We start from the raw sequence: 26626 nt of genomic DNA, 5'->3' as shown, positions 1-26626 counted from the left end.
TTTAAAACTCTGGGGGAGTTGGGGGTAGGGGATGGAGCTTTTTTGTATAACAGTTATGCAATCTTTCCACCCTGGCTTCAGAATTACTTAGGGGGTGTACATGAAAAAAGCATTTCATCTTTGATGTGAAGGCCCTGCAATGGTTCACTGATGTTTTCTCCTATATAGTTTATAGTTTCTGTTATAATATCCAGGCCTTTGATCCATTTCCTTTTCTTTTATTGGAGGGACTAATGGTTTACAGGCCACAGTAAAATACAGTAGTTGGTACATGTGTAACATTTATGTTTTTTTAATCAATTTATTGGGAGGTGAATGGATTACAGTACAGCTGTTGGCACTTGGGTATAGCTTCTCATCTCCCCATGATAGACATCTGCAAGAGACGCTCACCCCCAATGCAGGTCTTTTTCCACCATCATAGGTTAGGAACAGGCAATCTTGATCCTATGAAAAATAAGCTTGGGGGGAAAGGGAGCCATTTCCTATCTTTTTTGTTTTTGTTGTTGTTCTTTTTTAAAATTATCTTTTGTTGTTGTTTTAATCATCTTTTTTTTCTTTTCTTTTTCTTTTTTTGAATAGAGACTGTCAGAGATCAAGAGGGAAAGGGGAGTTAGAAAGAGGAGAGGGAGAAAGATATTTATAGCCTTGCATCATCACTTGCAAAGCTTTTCCCTGCAGGTGGGGATCCAGGGCTCAGACCTGAGTTCTTTTGCATTGTTAGGGTGAGACACCACCACCCGATCCCTCCTATGTATTTTCTGTTACCTTAGTTTTGAAATTTCTCTCCTGCTCTTCATTTTTGCCTCTCTCTCTCTCTCTCTCTCTCTCTCTCTCTCTCTCTCTTCCTTCCTTTCTTTCACCAATATAATAATTCTTTATGGGGTGCAGAAAGTGGAAGGTTCTTTCTTTCAGTCTGCCCAGATTCCTTTCTCAGTGAACTCAGCTGTGCAAGCTCTCCAGCTGAACAGTGTTTTACGGGGGTGTGTGTGTGTCCCCATAATTAACTGTACATATGAGTCTGAAACTGTGCCAGAAGCTAGGAGAGTGAGGCCAGGGCTACACATCTCTAGTTCCAGATTCTACCTGTTCTTGTGGTCTGTAGATCTGTAGCCAGCACACCTGGATATTCCTCCCCTAAACTCTCTCTCTCATCAGGACTGGTTGTGATCCTACACAATGGGGGCGTTGGTGGTCTGTGCCCACTTCCTACACTCAGTGAGGCTGAGTCAAAAGCAGCCAGCAGTGTGACATGGTGGAGTGTTTTGGAATCTCTTGGTCACTGGAGTAACACATACACACACACACACACACACACACACACACACACACACACACCTACCTTTCTTTGGAAACAGCCATTATCAAATCTGTTGTCCCCCATCCAGGGAACGTGACCTAGGGCAGAGCTATCCCTGAGTGGCTCTGCCCGGTCATGGAGTTACCCCAGTGCCTTCTCCTTCTGGCTGAGTGTCTGATGTGGGCAACTACAGTGGCTGGGCTGAGTCTCTGCTCAGTGACCTCGTTCAGTCCTTACTATTCCTGCCACACACAGAGCGTGAGCCTTATTTGACTCATCAGCACCAGCTTCAACAGCACATTCTGATCTTTCTGGAAATTGCTGAGTCAGTAGTGTGGCTGGAGCTAGATATCTCAACTGAAGTCCCACTGCCACAGGTGTGACTCAGCCTCTGATGTGAGGTGGTGTTGTGCTTTCTGTTTTGTGTCCAAGTGACTGACTGCATTTGGATGTAAAGGCACAGGGGACACATATAAGCTGCCTATGGCCCTTCCTTCCCAGGGCATTCACTCTCTGCCCCATGTTCCTGCAGCTGCTGAACAAGGCCTGGATGATAACAACTGAGGGCTTGTGGTGGGGGGGCCTGGTGCTCCTGTCTGTGCACATTGTGTGTGAGAGGAGGAGGGAGCCAGTGGACACTAGAGGGCAACTCCCCTGGGGGGCCCAGGCCAGAGTATGAGACAGCTACACACAGGAGGGGCACACTCCATACCTGACGTTTTCTGTCTCCTTGGTAGGAGTGAAAGGGAGGAAGGGTGATATCAGGGCCTTCCAAAATATTGATGCTTTTTGAGAAACCCTTGGGAGGATGGGAGACAGGACTGATGAAGAAAGCAGATAGGGTTCCCAAGCAATAGAAAGATGCCTTTCTGCCCTGTAACTCCCACCTCCAGCCTCCACTTCTTGGAGGCTGTGAAGGATAGTTGCAAGAGGATGTCATTGCATCTATCAGAGCTCCAAACTCTGCAGCAGAAGCTCAGGTGCCACAGGGAGTGAGGAGGATGAAGAGGGACAACCAGTTTAAAGTCACATTTCATCTCGTAGATCATTCATGGAGCAGGGAGTGTTCATGACTGAGACGGTGTTGAGGTTTGGAAGGTGTGGGGACAGTTAACTCTGAGAAGAGATAGGATGTGTGAGAATAGTGTGACACACTGGATGCTTTTTGTGGTGAGAGAGAGCAGTACTGTCTAAATACATCTCTTGAGGGCTGGTGAAACAGCTCACCTGGATAGTGTGCTGCTTTGCCAAGTGTGTAACAAAGGTTCAAACCTGGCCCCTACCACATTGAAGGTAGTTTCCATGCTGGTCTCTCTCTTTCTCCCTCTCTCTCTCTCTCTTTCTCTGCTTCACGTCTCTGTCTCAAAACAAAAGCATTATTTGAATGAATTTTTAATAAGACTGACAATGAACTTTTTAAAAGTCTAACTTTAAGTGATTATCTTGTTAAATAATTATTAAATTATTAATAAAAAATAAGTGATGGGGCGAAAATCAGACAGTATCGCAGCCAGCTAAACACATGTGGCATGAAGGGAAAGGACCAGCATAAGGATCCCAGTTCCACTCCTCGCCTCCCCACCTGCAGGGGAATCTCTTCACAGGCGGTGAAGCAGGTCTGCAGGTTTCTATCTCTCCCCCTCTGTCTTCCCCTCCTCTCTCCATTTATCTCTGTCCTATCTAACAATGACATAAATAACAACAACAATAATAACTACAACAACAATAAAAAACAAGAGCAACAAAAGGGAAAATAAATAAATAAATACTAAGTGATAGAGCCAGGAGGTGGTGCACTAAGTTGAGCACACACATTACAGTGCATAAGAACCATAGTTCAGGTCTCTTCCTGAGTGATGAAACAAGGCTGTGGATGCCTCTCTGTCTCTTTCTCCCTCTCCTCTCAATTTCTTTTTTTGTTTGTTTTTAAGATTTTTTTTTTATTATTTATGAGAAAGATAGGAGGAGAGAGAAGGAACAAGACATCACTCTGGCACATGTGCTGCTGGAAATCAAACTCGGGACCTCAAGCTTGCATGTCCAAAACTTTATCACAGCACCACCTCCTGGACCACCCTCTCAATTTTTCTTTGTCTCTAGCCAATAATAAATAAGTAAATATAAAAACAAGTGATTATATCACTAATAACAATCTTAAGCCTGTGTCCATTACATCATTTTGCTTATAGTCAGATGGGAGTTTTTAATGTCTTTTAAAAAATGTTTTTATTTTATTTATTATTTGATAGAGACAGAGATAAACTGAGAGGAGAGGGAGAGATAGAGAGGGAGAGACAGAGAGACACCTGCAGCCCTGCTTCATCACTCGGGAAGCTTTTCTACTATAGGTGGGGACCAGGGGCTTGAACCTGTGTCCTTGTGCACTGTAATGTGTGTGCTTAACCAGGTGCACCAATAGCTGGCCTCCTTTTAGTATCTTTTTAAAAGTAAATTATTTTTTAAAGATTTTATTTATTTGTTAATGAGACAAATAGGAGAGGGATAGACTGGGAGCAGGACCAGGCAGGGGGACCCAATTAACATACACTTAGTGCTAAACTCAAGGATGGTTCAAGCCCCCAGCTCCCCAACTGCAGGGGAGAAGCTTCACAAGCAGTGAAACAGGTGTGCAGGTATCTATCTTTTTCCTCTGTCTCCCCTTCATCTCTCAATTTCTCTCTGTCCTATCCAATAAAATCGAAAAGATGAAGAAGAAAAAAAAAGCCCACCAGGAGCAATGGATTCATAGTGCTAGCATCAAGCCCCAGCAATAACCTGGAGGAAAAAAAATGGACCAGAGTGTCACTGTAGTACAAGCACTGCCAGAGGACTGAACTCAGGACCTCATGATTGAAAGTTCATTGTTTTGTCCACTGCACCATCTCCTGGATGAGCTTTTGTTAGTTTGTTTGTATTTAATCTTGATTGAGAACCTCTAAATGTGATGCTCTCCTTCCAGGCACTGTTTGTTTGTGGTTTTTTGTTTGTTTGTTTGTTTGTTTACAGATTAAAGTTTATGTTTGACAGAGGCTTTGAATGACTGACTACATGATTTTATTTTTTTCAACTGGACTACTGCTAATTTCAGACGTGGTGGCACATCTCTTCCATTTTGTTGACCCAGGCTGGCCCCACCAACATTATTAAGTTGGGGGATGTCCCCAGGACTTAACAGGCACTAAAGCCAGACAGTTTTTGTCCTGGTGTCCCTGATGTCCTGGGCTGTCCTAGTTGTCAAGATACCTGTGGCTGTTGAATGCTTGTCTTTTGACCTGTTGCAAAATTGTCAATGAAAGCAGAGTAGGAGATGTGACATTGGAGAAAACATGAAAGCAGTGGCCAATGTGAATCTGGAAGCCCAGAGGTCCCTGAACAATGCCACACAGGGATTGAGCAGAGGAGATCTGGGTGTTTATGAAGCCTGGGTGGTGTTGGTGTCGCCTTGCTCCCAGGAGCCTCTGTAATGCCCACAAGAATGTGCGCCGGGGAGGATCCTGTTGCAGGCTTACCTCCACTGGGCCCTCAGCACCTGACATAACGTGCACCTGTGTGCTCTGGCCTCTGGCCTCCACGTTGTTTGCAGAGCCCTTGATATCCGCCAGTGGGAGAGAGAGCAGCCTGGCATTTGTTTCCCTGCCCAGTTATGGGGGGTGGAGGGGTGACTTGCAGTCCTTGGGTCTTGATTGATGTGCTTCTGAAACAAAGCCTCCTGGAGCTCCATTGTTGGATCAATGCTATTTCTTGAAAATCTCATCTACTGACCTTAGTTTTGTTTCTTTCATTAATTAATGTATGCATTTATTTCTTTCATCATTTTCATTGAGGTGAATGGATTACAGTACAGTTGTTGACCCCCAATTTAAGGTCCTTCCATTTTTTTTTTTTTTTAGCCAGAGCCCTGCTCAGCTCTGGCTTATGGTAGTGCAGGGGATTGAACCTGGGACCTCCATTCCTATCCTTCTTTCCCCAGAGTTCTTTGCTTTGGTGCCATATACAACACTTAGTTTCAGCTTCACTTTGTGTTTCCCATTCTGTCCTTTTTTAAAAATTTATTTTGTCTTCACTGCCCCCATCCTGCTGACTTTTCAGACAAGAAGATAGAGAATAAGATACAGAGAAAGACAACACAGCACCAAAGCTTCCTTCAGTGCAGTGGGGGCCAGGCTCAAACCTGGGTCCTGCCCATGAAAAAGCAAGAACCTTGTGCAAGTGAGTTAGGTTGCCAACCCCTCTTCCTGCCCTTTTTTTCCATTTTTTTCTCTTTTTAATATTTATTTATAAAAATGAAACACTGACAAAAACCACAGGATAAGAAGGGTACAACTCCGCACAGTTCCCACCACCAGAACTCCGTATCCATCCCCTCCCCTGATAGCTTTCCCATTCTTTATCCCTCTGGGAGTATGGACCCAAGGTCATTGTGGGATGCAGAAGGTGGAAGGTCTGGCTTCTGTAATTGCTTCCCCACTGAACATAGGCTTTGGCAGGTCGATCCATACTCCCAACCTGCCTCTCTCTTTCCCTAGTGGGGCGGGGTTCTGAGGAAGTGGGGCTCCAGGACACATTGGTGAGGTCGTCTGTCGAGGGAAGTCTGGTTAGCATCATGGTAGCATCTGGAACCTGGTAGCTGAAAAAAGAGTTAACATATAGAGCCAAACAAATTGTTGGCTAATCATGAACCCAAAGGCTGGAATAGTTGATAAGAAGAGTTATCCAGAGCCCTGCTCAGCTCTGATTGATGATGGTGCTTCAGCTTGAACCTGGGACCTTGGAACCTCATGCATTAAAGTCTTGTTCATGACCTTTGTGCTTTTCCCCCCAACCCTCCCCAGCCCTTCTTGAAGACTTTTAAAGAGTTATCAGGCTCACATTGCGGAGCACAAGGACCCAGGGGGACCCTGGTCCCCACCTGCAGAGGGAAAGTTTCACAAGTGGTGAAACAGGGATGCAAGTATCTCTCTGTCTTTCTATCTCACCCCCTTAAATTTTTCTCTGTCTTTATCAAATAACAAATTAATAAAAATATTTCAAAAAGAGTTATCAGATCTATGGCTATGCAGTTACATTATAAATATAAAGACATGTTAAATAGCACCCACATTTAGGTGGTTCGTTTAAAAATGATCTCGAGGTAGACTATACAAAGGAAAAGTTCTGATGAGGATGGAAATTAATTTTTTTTTATTTCCTAGAGGGAAAAGGAAAGCTTTTCTTTTTGTTGTACACTGGTTGGCACTAGAGTCACCAGAAATGGTGTCTCTTAGGACCAAATGGCTGGCAAACACAGCAAATTGACTTTGAATTCAATTTTCCCGCCTGCTGTAGCTTACAGCACAGTGTCACCCCAGTGTATGCGTTACGATGTCTGCATTCCACACGGATCCTGTAGAATCAGAGATATTTCTAGTTCACCACTCGTCAAGTCCTAGATAAAAAGTCACAGATCCTTCTTGTCAGAGTCCAGCTTCTCTTGGCTTAGTCCTTGCAATCTGTTTAATTGAATGGCTCCTGCTGTTTATCCTAAATGCAGATAAATGGCTTTCAGCACACTGTTTATGCTTGAGTCACTCCTGAAGGAAGTCCATACTATCTGCTAGTGTCTACATTCATAACTAATGAACCCTCAGCTTACACTTTCTCACCAGCTCAGAGACACTGAGGGAGAGCCTGCCATAGTATCAGAAGGGGAGAGGCAGGATTTTGGGGGGGGGTGACTTGGATAGGATGAGCTGTCTTTCTTCTCATATGGGTGTGAAGTGGGGAGAGCAATGTCCTTTCCTGAGATCTGATGATGCAGAAAATCTGTCATGGGGCATGCACCTGGCTGAGTGCACATGTTACAATGCACAAGGACCCAGGTTCGAGCCTCCAGTCTCCACCTACAGGAGGAAAGCTGTGCAAGTGGTGAATCAGGGCTACAGGTGTCTCTCTGTCTCCTTGTCTATCTTCCCCTTCCCTCTCAGTTTTTGGCTATCTCTATCTAATAAATAAATAATTAAAATTAAATGAACAAACAAACAAAAAAAGAAAATCTGTGACAAAAGAAAGTTTCAGGAACTTTTATTAGGTGTATTTGTTTTATTCCAGGCTGTCTATCTGATTAACAATTTTTGCAGTGGACTGGAGAGATAATGGCATGATTGTTTGCAAAAAAATTTTAGTGCCTGCAGCTCCAATGTCCCAGGTTCCATCCCTCTACCATAAGTTTGAGCAGTGTTCTAATAAAACTCTCACAAGTATGATTCTTTTTTTGCTGAGGATATTTTGGTTGATAGAGAATGAGGCTACCAGGATACGTTCAAGTTATTGCCATGTTAGCTGCTGTGGGTCTTGACTCTGCCAAGAATGAGAAGAAAATGTAGATCCTTTTATTGTTAAGTAATCACTTACCATATAACAGGGCCTGCTTTCTGAAAGACTCTCATGCTCTTTTTCATTTGTTTGTTTGTTTAGATAATAAATAAAATAAGGGACCAGGCTGTGGGGCACCCAGTTAAGGGCAAACAGTACTAATTGTAAGTGCAAGGACCCGAGCAATGGTCCAGGTTTGAGCCCCTGGCTCCCCACCTGCAGCAAGGGGTGGGGGTTGGGGAGGAAGAGACACTTTGCAAGTGGTAAAGTAGATCTACAGGTGTGTCAGGAAACTGTGAGGATGTGGTAGAGCCTGGTAGGGCTTAACCTGAGGCGTGCATCTATCCTGTCAGTCTCTCTCTCTACTCAGAGGTTGAGCAAGGAGGGACAGCAGTAACTACAAAGGTTTGCCCCGTCTTATCAGATTCCCTGTCTCACAAAGCACCCCACATTCCTGATACTATGGCCATTAGATAAAAAGAAAGAGGGAGATGTCGGGAAATTGTGAGGAGCCTCACAAAGCACCCTACATTTTTCTGCCTCCAGGAGCCTGGCATTCCTTAAAACATTAAGCCAGTTCCCCCTGCTCCACCCTGCATTCCTGATACTATGGCCTATCTACATAATCATTGTTTTGCCTGAAAGATCCCCACCCATTCCATTCCTTTGATCTATCTTCTTTCTACCCTCAAGACCCTCCCTGCCTGCAGGGTATTATTAATCCTACCAGTTAAAACTTTCGTAACAGTTACTAAGGAAGTTGCTACCTTCCCAGCCCCTTTTGCCTTTCTCTGCCCCTTTCCTAGCCATTTCTATTTCTGACTTTCCACTTCCGGGTCTGCCCTTTAAAAGCCTTGGCTCTCTGATCAATAAGAATTGCATTGCCTTGCTGCCGCCACATGTTTGGTTACTGAGTCATCTCCTTCGAGTCACTGAGTGAATAGCAGCCCAGGCTGGCTCCAGTTGAGTTCTCTCCAACCCAGAGGCACCCCCACAGTAGCCCAGAACAGGTGTCTGTCTTTCTCTCTTCCTCTATATCTCCCCTTCATCCCTCAATTTCTCTCTGTCCTATCCAATAAAATGGAAAAAAAAATGGCCACCAGGAGCAGTGTATTTGTATTGTTGACACTGAACTCCAGCAATAACCCTGGAGGCAATTAATTAATTAATTAATTAAACAGAACAAGAACCAAAATTTCATTCCAAGGACACTGGGGTTCATTGGCCATAATGGTGACAACTGACAAGTGTTATCTCTCTAACTCACTGAGTAATAAGACCTCTCTCCTCTCATACCCAGTTATTTTCTGAGTTTTTCAGTTGAGGAGAAGGTACTCTTCAGGTAAACAGAATGTCTTTTAATGGCTGAAGTCCCAACAGATATGCTCTGGGAAGATATTCTGTTTGATCTCCTTTGGTTCCTTTTGAGTGAGGAGACTGTCAACCAAGTAGCTATTTAAGATATCCTTTTGTCTCCATGTCAGTCAGTACTACAGTGACTGGCAAGTCCTTTGGTCATATAGATACAACATGGGTAAGTAAGACCTATGCAGCTCCTATGGTTTTTTTTTTTTTTGCCTCCAGGTTTATTACTGGGGTTCGATGCCAACACTAACAATCCAGTGTTCTTGGCAGCCATTTTTCCATTTCATTGGATAGGACAGAGAAAAAATGAGAAATGAGGGGGAAATGAGAGAGAGAAATAGTGAGAGAGAGAGAGACAAGGAGAGAAATTGATACCTGCAGACCTGCTTCACTGCTTGTGAAACTTCCCCCTTGTAGGTGGGAAGCTGGGGACTCAAACCTGGATCCTTGTGCAGGTCTTTGCACTTAGTACTATGTGCACTTAATTGGATGCCCCACCACCCAGTGCCCCTCCTATGTTCTTACTGAAGTATAAAACCATTTTTCAGAATCTGGGAGACAAGTCATGTGACAGAGCACATTTCTCCTTGTGTGTGAGAGGCCTGGGTTTGAACCCCAGGAGCACAGTGGGTGGCACCAGAGTGAGCTCCGTGAATGGTGTAGTGTGGTGCATGGTGTCCCTGCTCTCTCTGCCTTTCACCCACCCTCTTTCTGGTGTTCCTGATCTCTCTGTCTCTTACCCATTGTCTCTCCTCTCTCTAATTAAAATTAGTGGGGGTTGGGAGTGGAACCAAAGAACTCTCAGGCATATCACATATCATATATCAGTGCCAGACTTTTAAAAAAAAATCAATATTCTACTGAGCAAAGTGTTTCAGAGTTAACAAAAATGTAGTAGCCACTCGGTAGTGCTCACACCTGACCATGGACAAGTGCCTGGGTTCAAGCCTCCAGTCACACCTATGTGGGGAGAGGGGGGAGGGAACGGGGCAGTTCAGCAGTGGTGGAGCAGCACTGCAGGTGTCTTTCTGCCCCAGCACTCTCTCTACTATATTACTATCAGAAAATAAGAAATAAAAAGAGCCATCAGAAACTGTGACGTCATCATGAAGGCTCTAAATCCCATTGATAACCTTGGTGGTAAGAAAATATCAATCAGTAAAATAATAATAATAAATCTGAAGATGAGACTTGTGAAGAACAGTTATTTTGCATGTGGCTTAGTCTGTTCCAGCTTTACGTTGTTCCCTTTCGCCTGTGTTCTGCTTACTGTGAGATCCCGTCCTGTCCTGACAGCTGTTGCAAGCAAGGGGTGCGTGGGGGGGGGGGGGGCAGACAGCATGGGGAACTAAGCCGGGGGTGTGTGGTTCAGTGTTTACTGGCAGAAAGGACAAGATGGGGTGAAGAGAAAATGGGGACAGTTTCAAGGTAAGATCAGCAAGGCTTTTCAGAACCAGAACCTTGGAGGCTCAAAGGCTTTAGGCAATTAAGAAATAAAAATCATCAGAGTGCTCCAGAGGGAATGTTTTGGAAACTAAAGCCATTTGTTTACTGGAAGTGGGACAGCCTGGCAGCTTGGGGCCGGCTTGTCCCAGAGTGTCCCGGCCCCAGAAGAGACATGGGGGACAGCATAGGAACTGGTGGTGGAGTGGGGGGCCCAAGGCTTGCTCCCCAGAGCCCTCAAACAATGGCACCTCCCCAGCAGAGCTCTGCCCAGTGTTATTCCAGTGTCCTAGAAAATACAGAAGTTTATTTTTTTTTAACTATACCAAGACTATATGTGTAGTACTGAGCCATATACAAATGCAAGGCCCAGAATAACTATTTCGTTTCACGTTGGATGCACAGACTAGGTATGGAAATAATTAGGAAAATATATGTCCCAATTATTAGCCTTTCTCAAGCTGGTGTCATTGTGTTGCATGCAACTTGGAAGGCAGTATCATTATCTCTGGCACTACTTTGAGAACTCTGGTGGTTAGGGGTTGGGGGGAGGGTCTTGGTGAGGGGTGCTGTGTAGCACAACTACCCTGTAGCCTTCTAATCTTGTAAACCACTATTAAGTCACTAGTAAAAATATAAAAAAATAATTTAAAAGTTGCCATCACAAAATATAAATAAGGGAGAGACTACAAAATTTGCCCATTATGGTGACAGAAAAAATGTTTTTATGACTCTACTGTTTATAATATAATGTGTAATACACACACAATATGTATTAAAGAACTTTTTCTGATAAGAAATTTTAAACACTGCTTGGCTTGGCAAATAATTAGTATCTTGTCAATGAAAACAAAACAAAAATAGCCCAAAATCATTTAACATTTTCTCCAATATATGCAATTTAATCATGTTTACATTTTGAGAGTGACATCTTTCCCTCATTTCAGTTCCTTTTGTGTGTTTTGAATAAGGATTTTTTTTCCTCTTAACTATGTGTTATTAAGGAAGTGGACCTGTTTTTTGGATAAGGTTTTTGAGATTGTTTAAAATGGCTTGTATATGGGCCTGGAAGACAGATGGTTTTGTATTTATATAGTGTAGAGAAGGGAATCAAGTGAATTTTTGTGTGAGCAAATGGTCAACAGGCCTTTTTTTTTTTTTTTGACAAAAGACCATCAATAAGAAAGTTCATTTTTCCCCCTGTGCTCCTTAAAGAGAGATGAAAGTCTGTGAGCATAGTGTATTTTTCTTCTTTATCTTGGAAGCCACAGTACTTCGGAGCAAGCTTCTGTATGGTAGATTATTCTTAAATCAATTTGGACTTGCTACCGATTTTATGATGTATTAAATAAATATGTTTTTGCTGGTTTTATTTGTACTCAATATGTTGGGGGCTCAAATATAGATGTAACGTAACAGTTTTGAATGTCAAGTCAAATCATCTGGTGAATTAAATGAAAGAGATAAGTTAATGGGAATCATTTTCAGCTTTTCCTAGTATTTTGAAAGGTTCTCAATTATAAAGGAGCGGTGTGACATTCAGTACCAACTTCTACAAAGATCTGCTAATCTTTGATCCATAGTGAAGTTTTGGTTATTTTAAAATCAGCCTTAGAAGTGTGCGTGGAAGGACCATTCTGAATCTTGGAAAAACACTATCACAAGACTGATTTCTAGATATTGACATCCCCCGCCCCCAGCCTTGTATATTATCACAGGCAGCATTGAACCATCTGGAACTGTTATTTAATACACTGTGGTCAGTGCCCTCTCTTGCTTTGCATTATTTATTTTATTATTTTTGTGATTCTAAGGTTTCCTTTCTCTTGTCCTTTCCCCCTCCCCTGTTATTTGTGTAGAGCCTGAGCATAGCTCAATGCCTGACTGGAATAATCTCTCTTGCCAGTTTATAATCAAAGGGAGGACTAAGGAAAACAGCTGAGCTGTATTAGACAACCACAGTCTGGGAGGCATTTCCAAACTGCTGAATAACACGCCACAGGTGCAGGATTAGTGTGGCCTGCAGAACTGAGCACTTTAGTGCAAAGCCCTCGCAGGTCTGTGCCTCAGCCTCCTCCAGTCTCCTCTTAGGCACCCTAACAAGCAGAGAGAAGCGCTTTGCATCAAAAGTGAGTAGTGGGCAAAACTTTCTGTCTGCCCGGGATGTTTTGCCCACCCCCAAAGTAGAAGCAGTGAAACCACATGAAGGAAGATGGTAGAACCTGGTTTTTATTGGCTTAAAGGCTATAGAAGAGAACAACCACCTGAGTGGATTTAAAACTTGCCTGCACTCCGCTCACCTGATATGAAAATGCATTGTCTCCACACTGTGTCGAGTCGAGATTAATCTTCAGCAAGTTTCACATAAGTCATTTTGACTTTGGTATTGCCTCAGTGTTGAAGTGAAAGCTTCATGTATTTGTTTTTGTCCCTACCCTTTTTCTAGCCTTAAGCAAAAATTCAATATTGTGACTGTAGAATGTCCTTGGTGGGGCGATTTGATTGTTTGTAGTTTTGGCTTTTGTGAATTCTTTTGCTATCTGTGGCATGTGTCCACAGTGAAGGTTGCTTGATTGCAAATATGGTTCTTGGAAACATGAAAAGGATTATTAAGTTTGCGCTGTTGGGTCTTTTACCAGTACACATTTCTCAACAGTGTTGCTACAATGTCATTTGCTAGTGATCAAGATTGTTATAAATTGCTTTTGTAAAGTATGTTCTCTGAGAAACAAAGATAAGTGGATTTAGGTGTCTGTTCTAGGAAATACCTGTGAAGCATCATCACACATGTGTGCAAAGTACTGTAGTAACTAACCACTTTATAATATTCAAATCTAAGACTATTGTATTTATTTGCTGCTTGTTGACCTTACAAATGGCTTCCACTTTTAACCTGATTGGCGATGACACAGGTTGACATCAGTGTATTCTGAATTAACATCTTAAAAACAGAAATATGTAGATGCATCTAATGCCTCAGACGCTGAAACATTTAAAAAAGCCTCAATGTGTTTATGTTTTGAGGCCAATATGCTCTGCAGTATCTTTGAGTAATTAATTCAATTGGGGGATATAGGGAGAATTAGAAACAGAGAAATCCCAAATGCTTACCAGGTTTTCTTTCCTCTGGAGCCAAAGAGTAGCTTTGAACTTCCTTAGTTGGCTTCTGATCTCTCTGGCATTCTTGTCACTTCTCTGTTTTGCGTATGAGTTTGTTCAAAGAAGCTCTGCCCATCAGGCTGAGTTGGAAGTGCTTTGCAGAGCTACGGAGTGAGTCTGGGTTCAGGGAGTAAGCTGAACTTCTCCTTTGATTAGCTTCAGAGCTCTGTGAAGGTGACATGGCCAGAACAAGCCTTTGAATGAAAGGAAAGCTCCTGGCTTGGCAATCTGCCCAGTCCCAGTGCAGCTCAGGTATTGCAGTGGGGAGAGACCTTAGTCCTGTTTCTTTCCAAACAATGAGAATTTCAACAAGATTGATAAGCGCAGGTGTTTTCTTTATTGATTTAAGATATATTTCTCTATTATATGTGAGAGGATGAGAAAGAGAATTCACACAGAGAAATTATGAGAGAAGGGGGCAGAGAGAGAAAGAGAGAGAGAGAGGAGACTAGAGCATGACTCATCTCTTCTTCTTCTAGCATTTGCCCTTCTTCCGTAGCCAGTCAACAGTGTCAGGTTGAACCTGATGTAAAGTTTCAAGACCTCCTTTGAATCTGGAGAGGTGGCAGTCGTTGACTATGTGGGTCATAGTCTGTCTGTAGCTGCAGGGGCAGTTTATATTTCTGATATATGGTAACACCCAGGATTGAACCTGTAGCCTTGGGGGTCTCAGTCCTGCCATGTCTCCCCATACCATATATATATATTGTGCTACTTTATGAGGGTCATTATGCCTCATACTGATGCATTTTGTTTGTTTGTTTTTTGCCTCCAGAGTTATCACTGTGGCTCATGCAGACACTATGAAGCCACTGCTCTGAGTGGTCATATTTTCCATTTTATTGGACAGGACAGAGAGAAACTGAGAGAGGAAGGAAAGATAGAGAGGGAGAGAGGAGAGACACCCGCAGAACTACTTCACTACTTTTGAAGCTTTTCCCTTGCAAGTGGGGGCTGGGGGATCGAACCCAGGTCCTTGCACCTTGTACCATGTACTCAACCAGGTGTGCCACCACCCAGCCCCCAAGGAGTCTTTTCTAAACTATCCTTGTCATACTGTTTTCTGCATTGGGACATCCTTTTGCCTTCCCACTCCAGACACAGTGCAAACTGCACTGTGGTTTCTAGTTCTTTTCTTGCTCCTGCATGCCCTCTGCTGTTAGTGGATCAGAACAGTGAAGACGCTTGGGGTAGTTAATATGTGAAGTAAGAAGGAATTTGTAAAGATCAAGAAAGGGAGAGTTGTTAGTAGATCCTGTGGTACAAAACAGTCACATCATTTCCAGCCAACTGGGAAAACTCAAGTCCATGGTTTTTACAAGCAGTGTGTTGAGATTTCTTTCTTTCTTTTTCTTTTTTCTTTTTTTTTTTGTTTTTTTTTGTGGCACCAGGGTTATTGCTGGGGCTCTGTTTTGGCTGGCACTACAAATCCACCACTTCTGGTTGTCATTTTTCCTTTTTTTTTTTTTTTTTTAGTGGGTAGGCTAGAGAGAAATTGAGAGAGGAGGGGGACACAGAGTGGGAAAGAGAAAAAGAGACAACTGCAGACCTGCTTCACAGATTGTGAAGAGACCCCCCCCCCCGCAGGTGGGGAGTGGCGACTTGAACCCGGATCCTTGTGCTTGGTACTGTGTGCACTGAATTAGGTGTGCCACCGCCTGGCCTCAAGATTTCATTTTTTTAAATTAAATTGTTGATAAGGGTTGTTCTCTCTGTTTCTATGTCACCAGTGGGTTCTGACATTCTCTGTGAGCTGTAGGGCAATCTTTTACATATACTTAGAATGTTTGAATGACATTGTATAATGATGAGAGCATTATTAATCAAAAAGGCTTGAAACAGACTTCAGGAAATAATGGGTGAAATGTTGAGATTAAATGTTTTTGCTGGAGCAAGGAGACAACTCATCTGGTAGACTATACCCTTCGCCATGCACTAGGGTCTAGGTTCAAGTCCCTGGCGATAGTGGGGGAGCACTGGCACAGAGAAAGCTTCATAAGTGGTAGAGTTGTACTATGGTGTCTCTCTACCATTCTCTGTCTTTATCTCTCTCTGTCTCTGATCCTTTGTCAAAAAAAAAAAAAAAGATGATGGCCAGGAGTGGTATAGTGGTGCAGGCACTGAGCCCCAGTGGCAAAAATACAAAGATAGAAAATACAGTGTACTGGGGCCAGGTGGCAGTGTATCTGGTTGAGTAGACATGCTACAATGCTCACAGGCCTGGGTTGGAGCCCCTGGTCCTCACCTGCACGGGGGAAGCTTCAAGAGTGGTTAAGCAGGGCTGCAAGTATCTCTCTGTCTCTCTCCCTCTATCTCTTCACTTTTGATTTCTGGCTGTCTGTATCCAATAAATTAATTAATATATTAAAAAATTAAAAATAAAAGAAAATACAATATACTATGTTATAATTAGTATTTTTTCAGTGGCTAATTAGCTTCCAGTTATTTTCCAATGGTTATGTTCTTTTATATGAAATTTAGGGGCTGAGCAGTGGTGCTACAATTGCAAGGACCCGGGTTCAAGCCTCCAGTTCCCACTTACAGGGAAACTTTATGTTCAGTGAAGCAGTACTACAGCTCTCTCTCTCTCGCTCTCTCTCTCTCTCTCACTCTCTCTCTCTCTTTTATTCCTCTTCCAATAAATTAATAAATGAATAAAATATTTTAAAAATAATAAAAATATAATCTTTGTATGTGCTTATGAAAACATAATTCTAACAGAAGTCTTTCAGCACTCATTTGTGAAAAGCCTTCCTATATAAATCTGACTTTAAATATAAAACGTACATACAGTATTTTCTAATTTCCATCTGCAAAATTCCATTTAACCATGCCATCTCATCTTAGTCAGATCTTACATTGAACACGTTTCATGTAAAGAAATCATGATTTATTTCTACTGTTGCCAAAATCAGTATCAACCCTCTGCTCAAATAAAAATAATAAATTTAACAGAAGATGAAGAGCTCATTGATAAAAATCTTATATAAATTGAATGAGGTGACTAAACCAAACTTCATTCTCTCCCGAAAATAACCATTTCTGTTTGCATATGGAGATGTCTTTCTGTGCTATAGCTGCCTGCTTTCACTGCTTTGAATTCTGACTTCCTGGCTTCATCTGTGAAGCTGGGTGGAATTTGCACAAATCCAGCAAGACCTAGGATGAAAGTGACCCTTCTGCATAGGAAAATCTCCAGTGACTTATCTCCAAGAACCCATGAAGCAAAATTAAAATAAAACAATGGAATCACAACACAATAAAAGTAAACTTGCAGACGGTGAAAGAAACTATCAGTTGAACTAAACGATCTACTACTGACTCAGAGATAATCTTCACACATTTTACGTCTGACAAGGGGTTAATAGCCAAGATACATGAAGGGCAAATGGTAGCAGCAACAGAAACTGTAAACCCCCCCCCCATTAGCAGTGAGTAGAACTTTTGAATAGACACTTCACTGAAGAAAACAGACAGCTGGCCCACAGGCACACAAAAAATGCTCATTAGCCTCCTCTCTCACCAGGGAAACGTAAACCAAAGTGACAATGATGCATCACCTCACACCTGTGAGAAAAGCCTGTGTTTAAAAAAAAGAAATAAATAAACAATAATAATAAAAGAAACACCAAAAACAAATGAGTATGGGGCAGGGTGTGAAGGAAAAGGGAACTTTTGTGCCCTGTTGTTGAAAATGTACCTTGGTTCATCTCTCTAGAAAAACAGTCTGTAGGTTTCTCACAAACTTAAAAATGGCACTACTATATGAGGCAGTCATTCCCCTCCTAGCTACCTCTTGGAAGAACATTATAGGGGGCCATATGGTAGAGCTCTTGGTTAATCGCACATGGCACAAAGTGCAAGGACCAGCATAAGGATCCCAGTTCGAGTCCCTGGCTCCCCACCTGCCAGGGGTCACATCACTGGTGGTGAAGCTGGTCTACAGGTATTTCTCTCTCTCTCTCTCTCTCTCTCTGTCTGTCTTCCCCTCCTCTCTCAATTTCTCTCTGTCCTATCCAACAACAACAATAGCAATAACAACAATGACAACAAAATGGGGAAAAAATGGCCTACAGGGGCAGTGGTTTTGTAGTGCAGGCACCAAGACCCAGCGATAACCCTGGAGGCAAAAAAGAAAGAACGAAAGAAAGAAAGAAAGAAAGAAAGAAAGAAAGAAAGAAAGGAAGGAAGGAAGGAAGGAAGGAAGGAAGAAAGAGGAGTCAGGCGGCAATGCAGTGGGTTAAGTGCAGGTGGCACAAAGTGCAAGGAGGGAAGACAAAGAGGGGAGAGAAAGACTGACACCTGCAGACCTGCTTCACTGCCCGTGAAGCGACTCCCCTGTAGGTGGGGAGCCGGGGGCTCAAACCGAATATAAATTTTAAAAAAGAAAGGAAAAATGAAAAGAAAAAGAAAGGAGGAAAGAACATTACAAAGACACTTTTCTGAGAAGGTTAGTTTGTACCTTTGTTCATCATAACACCAACAACAGCAGCCAGGAAATGGAGTGAACTCAAATGCTAAAGAAGAGACAAGTAGGTTCAGATTGTGTGACATACACACACACAGTGAAAGATTCCACAGCTAGGAGGAGAGATGGGCTCTCACCCTTTGCTACAATGTGGATGCCACTGGTGGGAGTCATGTCAACAACATGGCTGAAAGGAAGAAGATAAAGTAACCAGGAAACTCCGCTTACACATGGGCTGTTATGGTGCGTGGTGGTGGAGAAGAAGCTTAAGTTGGAGGTGGGAGTATTTTGCATACACTATGACAGGGAGATGAGAAATTGTACCCAAGTGTCAACCATTGTCCTGCACACCATTAGCCCTCCCTGTTCATGTAAAAACAAACAAACAAAGCAAGAGAACAAAGTCAAATCCCTTAGCCTCTGTCTATATACTTCAAAGGGGAAGCAGGTAGAGAGCGCTGCAGAGGTTGAGGGGTGTCCAATAGCCTTCCAGGGAGAACCTTGGGGGTGGTGCAGGGATATCATGATATCAGGGATAGATGTGAACTAACCCCCTCATATACTCCCAGTGCAGCCCCCATAAAATTTGAAAAATGAACTTAAAAAAAAGCTAAATAAAAACCTTTCCATAGATCTTATTTTTCACAATAGCAGTAGGAAAGGGGTCCGTTTCTTCTCACTGTGCTCTTTGTCACATGTGGACTATGAGCCCAGTCTTGGCATCTGTCTCCTCCAGCCTCCAATAAGCCGATCAGTTAAAAAGGGTCCCTCTCATCACTGTGTCAGGACACTGAAGGAATCCGGCTGTTGTGTCTGGAAATGTGGGGGGGGCGGGGGCCTAGTCTGGGGATAGGGGTACAAAGGAGCGTGCAGCGGAGGGGGAGAGAGGCCACTGGCCCAACCATGAGCCCAAGGAGGAGAAAAAGCAACGAGGTCACAAGTGCATGGCATGTGGTCACCCTGTGCTGGTAGCTGAAGTCTCCCCTCCACCAGGACAGCAGTACACAGCCTGAGTCCAGCACTCCTGGCTGTCACACCTAACACAGCCTTGGCGGCAGTAAGAAACCAAGACATAGTCAGAGCTCCACCTACTGGTTATCTGAGGAAAAGCATGACATTAAGAGGCTGTTGATTTTCTCTAAGTGCAAACCATGCTTTTGGCACAGACTGTGGAAGGGAGAGCCACAATGGGGGGGGTGGGGGGGTGGGGGACGGGCTTTAAAAACTAAGCTCTAGGGGGCAGGCCGTAGCACACCTGGTTGAGCATACACGTTACCATGTGCAAGGACCTGGGTTCAAGCCCCCACTCTACCAGCAGGGGTGGTGCTTCATGAAGGGTGAAACAGGTCTCTTTTTATCTCTCTCTCTGACTCACACTCCCTCTCCTCTTAATTTCTCTCTGACCTATCTAGTTAAATAGAAAGAAATAAAGCAGAAGGAGAAAAAATGAAAAGAGGGAGGACAGAGGGGAAAAAAGGAAGGAAGGAAGGAAATAGCCACCAGGAGACTTGCTGTGCCAGCACTGAGCCCCAGCAGTAACCCTGCTGGCAATAAATAAATACATAAATAAATAGCCAAACCTCAGAAGTCTGCATTTGGACACAGAAAGGAGTCAAAATATTTGCAGTAAGAAACTCAGACAGACAAAAGGAAATTCAAAGTAGTTGAATCCAAGGAACCTGACCAAGGAGATGGCTCATAGGGTAGTATATTTGCGTAATTATGCCTAAGGGTCTGGGTTAGAGACCCTGGAACCCCTAGGTATAGTGGAAGCTCTGAGAATGGTGGAATGGCTCCTCTGCTTCTCTCTACCTCAGATTAAAAGAAAAAAAGCAGTCTGCCTGCAATAGTAGACTCACATAGGCATGAAGCTCCGGCACCCCTGTCCCTCCCAACAAATAAGAAGCAGAAGAAATACATAACTGAAAACTCCAGAACTATAGATAGAACCAAACTAGGACTTGAAAAACAGTGAGTTGCAGGAAAATTACCAAAGACACTTCAGGAATGCAAGGAGAAAAGACTCAATGGAGATACAGAGAAAGCAGAAAATGAATGACTAGAAGGCTGTGGGAGGCCTCCTATGTGAGCTTTCAGTCAGAATGTAAACAAACCCAGTTCACCAGTCAAAAGGCACCTGGGACCAGAAGGCCTAGTGTTGTTAAAAATTCGGAGGCTCTAGCTGGCCTGGCTGGCTTCACGGGCGGGTAACAGAGACGACTAGAGACATACAGCTGGACAGGGAAGCTGTATTTCTTTATTCAGGAACAACGATTCATAAACTAAACCAAACTAATCACCAAACAGAACTCTGCTGTCTCTTTGCGGCGGCGCAAGCACTCTCTCGAACTCAAGAACCCTCTCTTCCTCTTGAACTCTGAAACTCTGGCACTCTGCAACTCTTCAACTCTCCAACTGTGTAACTCTCTAACTCTCTCTCTGGAACTCAGGAACCCTCTCTCAGGGTTCCTTGGGGCGGGGCCAAGCGGGCCAGCGAAATTAGCAGCACTGATCCAATTCTCTTGGCGGGGGAGAACTAGAGCCCAATGTAAAGCATACAACAGCCTAGTGCACGTGCCTGCAGGAGGTCCCATCATCTCTAAAGACAGACACAGGCTTGTAGTAAAGTGTTGGGAGACAGTTCTTCAGTGGATAGCAACCTGCAAAGGTCAAAGCAGCAGTAGATAAAATAGACTTAGAGACCCACCCCACCCCCCAAAAAATACAAGATACTCATCATCACTTTTTAGATGGAATCACAAATAAAAACCACAATCAGCTATCACTTCACAACATGAGGATGTCTGTGATCATAAAGAAAAGAGAAAAGTGATGGTGGGGAGACATCCAGAGGTGGGGCTACGGAGCAGCAACAGCTGTGTTTCTCTCCTTTCCTCTCCCAGGTCAACGAGGAATACCAAAGGAGATCACCCAGGACCTCAAAAAGACAGGACTAGAACGACTTCAAGAATCCACCAAATGACAAGTGAGTACAAACATGTGTGGCTCATGGACAGAGAGGAGCCTAAGGAGGGACTGAGCAGCTGGTAAAAGTCCAACAGTCTGGCAGTTTACCAAATAAGGCATCACCTTCAGTCTATATTTATTTACTTAAGAAAGGAGACATTAACAAAATCATAGGATGGGGGGTACAGCGCCACACAATTCCCGCCACCCAATCTCCATATCCCATCCCCTCCCCAATAGCTTTCCCATTCTCTATCCCTCTGGGAGCATGGACCCAGGGTCCTTGTGGGTTGCAGAAGGTGGTTTATCAACAAAAAGACTGCTGAAAGGAGGAGAGGATTCCACTAAAACTCAACAAATGCAACTGTGAGTCTCCTTTGCTACTGCCATCAGAGGCTGGAGCAGCAGGGGGGAGGCCTGTGCTGACATCTGGGAACAGAGAACTGACCAGGAAATTCAGGAGAAGGACTACACCTCAGTGGCCTAGCAGTGGGGCAGTATACTGGGAGCCTTAACACATTGTTCTCCTGATGAGAATATGGTGAATAACTGCCTGAGAACCTACAGACTATAATTGGGACTTGTTTAGAAACTCACAGGGCCCATCAGTGCTGCCCGGCTTGGCAGAGAAGCTGAACTGGGCCCTGAGCTTTGGATCCTTGGGGTTGGAGAGTCTCTTTGCATAACCACTGTGCTATCTCTCCCACACCCTGCTTAATCTCTTGGTCAGAAGTGAGTGATTAAGATAAGAAGCCTACTTATAGTTTTAAAGCCCTCAGGCTCCCGTACCATACAGGGAAGAAAAAGAACAAAATCAGCTTTAACAGCCACTGTGCTCTAACTCAGGGAATGAAATAATATTGAAACAACTGTTAATTTTACAACTGTGAACTCTTTAAGTACCTTACTTAGACACAAGTCAATTCAGGCAAGAGTGATCAGTAATTTGAAAAGGACTGAGAGAGGGACCTGATCACATACTGTATAGAAGAGTTAAGCTAACAAGAAGAAATACTGGAGAAATGAACCAGAACCAGAGTCCAGATAAAATCCCCCCAATGGTTGAAGCACAAAATAATGAGGTCAACATCTAAACACTACTTAAGGAAATAGATATAGGAGTGAGTAAAGAGTTTGAAAGAATTGTCATCAGAAATGCAGAAACAACCAATGAGACTCTGGAAGAAAACACTAATTATCTTAAGGTTACTAAAGAGTTGAAGGCTGAAATATCTGAGCTAAGAACACAACTAGTGACCAAACTAAAACAGTATCAGTACAAGGTAACAAAATAGATGAACTCCAGAAAACAGTAGAAGGGAAAGAGAATAGAATAAATGAGGCTAAATACAGAATTAGCAAGATGGAAGACAAATTAGAGACAACTAAAAGAGAAGTAAGAGACCTCAAAAAGAGATTAAGAGATACTGAAAACAAAAACAGACATATGGGATGACTTCAAAAAAAATAATATAGCATTATTGGCTTACCAGGGGAAGAAAGAGATGGAGGGTAAATAAGCATTCTTCAAGCCATTATAGCTGAGAACTTCTCTAGTCTAGACAACATCAAAGACAGAAAGGCTCAAGAAGCCCAGAGGGTCCCAAACAGAATTAACCCAGACTTAAAAGACACCAAGACACAACATATTAGAATGGAAAGGAATAAGGATAAAAAGAGGATCCTGAAGGCTGCAAGAGAAATAACAAGAGTCACCTACGCAGGAGAACCCATAAGATTGGCAGCAGACTTCTCCACACAAACACTACAGGTCAGAAGAGAATAGCAAGATACCTATCAAGTGCTCAATGAGAAAGGCTTTCAACCAAGACTACTATATCCTGCTAGACTGCCATTCAGACAAGATGGAGGCATAAAAACCTTCTCAGACAAGCAACAGTTGAAAGAATCAACTATCGGGAGTCGGGCTGTAGCACAGCGGGTTAAGCGCAGGTGGCGCAAAGCACAAGGACCGGCATAAGGATCCCGGTTCGAACCCCTGGCTCCCCACCTGCAGGGGAGTCGCTTCACAGGTGGTGAAGCAGGTCTGCAGGTGTCTATCTTTCTCTCCCCCTCTCTGTCTTCCCCTCCTCTCTCTGTTTCTCTCTGTCCTATCCAACAACGACGACAACAACAATAATAACTACAACAATAAAACAACAAGGGCAACAAAAGGGAATAAATAAATAAAATAAATAATTTAAAAAAAAACAAAAGAAAGAATCAACTATCACCAAGCCTACCCTGCAAGAAGTCCTGAATGGTCTCCTATAAATAGACCACCATAAATATGCCACATATCAGAATACTCTGAAAATCTATCAGAATGGGGTTAAAATATCTTCAATCTATGATATTAATAAATGTCAGTGGCCTGAATTTAAATATTAAAAGGCACAAAGTAGGAAGATGGATCAGAAAACACAACCCAACAATATGCTGTCTACATAAAACCCACCTAACTCAACAATACAAAAACAGACTAAAAATGAAAGGAAAGGAAAACTATCATTCAAGCCAAAGGCCCACAAAAAAAGGGCAGGAACAGCTATTCTCATATCTGACACGATATACTCTAAATTAAATAAAATTTTAAAAGATAGGGATGGACATTACTCAGAGGATCAGTCAATTTAGAGGGCTTAACAATTATTAGCAACTATGCACCCAATGAGAAGCCATCTAAATACATCAAACATCTATTGAAAGAGCTACAGCAATGAATTAACAGCAACACAGTCATAGTAGGGGATTTCAGCACCCCACTCTCTCAGCTTGAGAGATCATCCAGGCAGAAAATCAATAAAGACATGAGGGAGCTAAATGAGGAGATAGATAAACTAGAACTATTGGACATTTTCAGAATCATTCACCCCAAGAAACTGGAATAAACATTCTACTCAAGTCCACATGGGTCATTCTCAAGGATAGACCATATGTTAGGCCACAAAGACAGAATCAGCAAATTCAGGAGTATTGAAATCCTCCCAAGCCTCTTCTCAGGCCACAGTGAAATTAAACTAGCACTTAACAATCAACAAAATATTAGTAATAATCCCAAAATATTGAGCTCAACAGTACACTACTTAACAACTACTGGGTCAAAGAGGGAATAAAGTAAGTAATCAAAATGTTTTGAGAGTTCAATGAAAATGAAGACACAACCTATCAAAATATTTGGGACACAGCTAAAGCAGTACTGAGAGGGAAGATCATAGCCATACAAGCACACATTAGGAAACAAGAAAAAGTACAAATAAACCACTTGATTGCACAGCTTAAAGACCTAGAAGAAGAAGAACAAAGGAACCCTAAAGCAACCAGAAGGACACAAATAACTAAAGTTAAGACAGAAATAAATAACATAGAAAATAATAAAACCATAAAAAAGATCAAGGAGGAAGTCAGGTGGCAGTGCAGCAGTTAAGAGCAAGTGGCACAAAGCACAAGGACCAGCATTAAGAATCCCAATTCGAGCCCCTGGCTCCCCACCTGCAGGGGAGTTGCTTCACAGGTGGTGAAGCAGGTCTGCAGGTGTCTGTCTTTCTCTCCCCATCTCTGTCATCCCCTCTTCTCTCCATTTCTCTCTGTCCTATCCAACAGCAACAACATAAATAACAGCAGCAACAATAAAAAGGGCAACAAAAGGGAAAATAAATAAATACAATAAAAAATATCAAGGAAAATAAATGTTGGTTCTTCGAAAGAGTGAACAAAATCCATAAACCTTTAGCCAGACTCACAAAACAAAAAAGGGAGAAAACCCAAATAAATCAGATCACAAATAAAAGAGGAGATATCACAACAGATTCCTCAGAAATTCAACATATCATGCGAGGCTTCTATGAACAACTATATGCCACCAACCTAAAGAACCTGGAAAAAATGGCCAATTTCCCAGATACTTGTTAACTTCCTAAATTAAATAAAGAGGGACTAGATAATATGAACAGGCCCATCACAGCTAACAAAATTGTATCAGTTATCAAAAACCTTCCCAAAAATAAAAATCCAGGACTACATAGTTTTACAAATGAATTCTACAAAACCTTCAAGAAGAGTTAATACCTCTACTTTTAAAAGTCTTCCAGAAGATTGAAGACACAGAAATACTCCCTTCCAGCTTCTATGAAACCAACATCACTCTGATACCAAAAGCAGACAGGGACACAACCAAAAAAGAAAACTACAGACTAATATATCTGATGAACATAGATGCTAAAATAGTGAACAAAATTCTAGCCAACCAGATACAGCAGTATATTAAAAAGATTGTTCATCATGACCAAGTGAGGTTTATCCCAGGGATGCAAAATTGGTTTAATATTTGTAAATCAATCAACGTGATCCACCACATCAAAAAAAGCAAGACCAAAAACCACATGGTCATATCAATAGATGCAGAGAAAGCCTTTGACAAAATACAACAGCACTTTATGATCAGAACACTACAAAAAACAGGAATAGATGGAAAATTCCTGAAGATAGTGGAGTCTATATATAGCAGACCTACAGCCAATATCATACTCAATGATGAAAAACTGGAAGCATTTCCCCTTAGATCAGGTACTAGACAGGGATGCCCACTATCACTATTACTACTCAATGTAGTATTGGAAGTTCTTGCCATAGCAACCAGGGAGGAGCAAGGAATTCAATGGATACAGAGTGGAAGAGAAGACATCAAACTCTCCCTATTTGCAGATGACATGATAGTATACATAGAAAAACCTAAGTAATCCAGCAAGAAGCTTTTGGAAATCATCAGGCAGTACAGTTAGGTATCAGGCTACAAAATTAACATTCAAACGTCAGTGGCATTCCTCTATGTAAACACCAAGCTAGAAGAAGAAGAAATCCAGAAATCAATTACTTTTATGATAGCAACAAAAACAATCAAATATGTAGTAAAATACCTAATCAAAGAAGTGAAAGACTTGTATACTGAAAATTATGAGTCACTTCTCAAGGAAATAGAAAAAGACAAAGAAGTGGAAAGATATTCCATGTTCATGTGTTTGAAGAATTAACATCATCAAAATGAATATACTACCTAGAGCCATATACAAATTTAATGGTATCCCCGTCAAGATCCCAACCACATTTTTTAGGAGAATAGAACAAATGCTACAAATGTCTATCTGGAACCAGAAAAGACCCAGAGTTGCCAAAACAATCTTGAGAAGAAAGAACAGAACTGGTGGCATCACTCTTCCAGATCTCAAATTGCATTGTAATCAAAACTGCTTGGTCCTAGAATATGACTAGATACACTGAACAGCAGAATGGAATTGAGAGCACAGAAGTAACCCTCCACATTAATGGGCATCTAATCTTTGACAAAGGTGCCCAGACTATTAAATGGGGAAAGATGAGTCTTTTTAATAAATGTTGTTGTAGAAAATGGGTTGAGACATGCAGAAGAATGAAACTGAACCACTCTATTTCACCAGAAGCAAATTCCAAGTGGATCAAGGACTTGGATGTTAGACCTGAAACTATCAGAAACTTAGAGAAAAATATTGACATAACTCTTTCTGCATAAATTTTAAAAAACATCTTCAATAAAATGA

General features: G+C 42.4%; 1 protein-coding gene across 5 annotated transcripts in view; it reads left to right on the top strand.

The window, feature by feature from the left end:
• The window catches only part of BMPR1B (bone morphogenetic protein receptor type 1B), a 248716-nt gene that overhangs the window by 163361 nt on the left and 58729 nt on the right, over window positions 1-26626 (top strand). The window contains exon 1 of one of the 5 annotated variants that reach the window (XM_060187725.1): window positions 10403-10444. The exons of 3 other annotated variants lie outside the window; for them this stretch is intronic. The gene's annotated coding sequence lies outside the window, so the exon portion shown is untranslated. Of the gene's footprint in view, window positions 1-10402; window positions 10445-12511; window positions 12589-26626 lie in introns of those variants that run through there. One more of the 5 variants, XM_060187726.1, reaches the window with a different exon arrangement.

This window comes from Erinaceus europaeus, chromosome 3 (assembly GCF_950295315.1).
Source record: "Erinaceus europaeus chromosome 3, mEriEur2.1, whole genome shotgun sequence".
Taxonomy (NCBI): domain Eukaryota; kingdom Metazoa; phylum Chordata; class Mammalia; order Eulipotyphla; family Erinaceidae; genus Erinaceus; species Erinaceus europaeus.
The sequence above is the reverse complement of the archived record's forward strand: the minus strand, read 5'-3'. Positions and strand labels throughout refer to the sequence as shown.